The following is a 920-nucleotide window of genomic DNA, read 5'->3' on the forward strand; positions in this document are numbered from 1 at the left end:
AACATGGCGCCGGTTTCCTGCTTCCTGGTTCTTCTTGCAAGCCTTGCTTGAATGTGCGCCTGCGCAAGGCGCGAAAACCAGTATGCTAATTTGGCGATATCATAAGAGCCAATGAGTGTGTGGCACGTCTCCTAAAGCTCTATATAAGCCACAAGCTTTTGGGGCTTGGCGTCCCTCGCCTCACTACCATCTAAGAGAGCTGTAACACTACCATCTAAGAGAGCTGTAACACTAAAAGAGCTGTAACAATAAAACTGCTGTCAGAAGAATCCTGAGCGTGGCGTTCTCCTTTTCGGCGAGGCGGCGCCCCGCAACTGGTGACGGAAACCTGGGAGACGAAGCCGAACATCTCGGTGTTTTATCCAGTTTCGAGGGAACCTGTTGGCTCAAAAGAGGATTCAGAACTGGCAGCGCGAGAAGTCTAGATGCTTTTCTGCAAGGTATGGTGGATCCTGTCTATTTTGCTATTGCTATCCCCGTTTGGGCGGTGGTAGTTCTTGTGCTCTGCTTCTGTTTTAACTGCCATACACAAGGGAAGGAGTGTACTTGCCCTCTGTGTATTCAGGAGCTGTAAGTCACAGGTAGATAACTGTGCAAGTTTGTTCCCTCTAAGCAGTATGGGTAACCACCAAATGAAGCCGCTTCTCTCAGCAACGCAGGCGTTGCTGCGCGAGCGCAGTTTAAAGGTTCCAGAGAAAGTGTTGTGTAATTTTCTGCGAGATGTGGCTTGGGTAGCTCCCTGGTTTGTTTCCACGGAGTCCTTGTCAAAGGGCTCCTGGGACAAGCTCGGCGGCGACTTGATTAATGAAAAGGAGAAGGGAAAGTTAAGACCAGGCACATGGCCGCTGTACAAAATGGTTAGAGCCTGTATAGAGGATGCAAAATGCCAAGATAAGGTAAGAAAGGGACAAAGAGCTTTA

Source organism: Grammomys surdaster, unplaced genomic scaffold (genome assembly GCF_004785775.1).
Source record: "Grammomys surdaster isolate TR1022 unplaced genomic scaffold, NIH_TR_1.0 126612, whole genome shotgun sequence".
In the NCBI taxonomy this organism is placed as follows: domain Eukaryota; kingdom Metazoa; phylum Chordata; class Mammalia; order Rodentia; family Muridae; genus Grammomys; species Grammomys surdaster.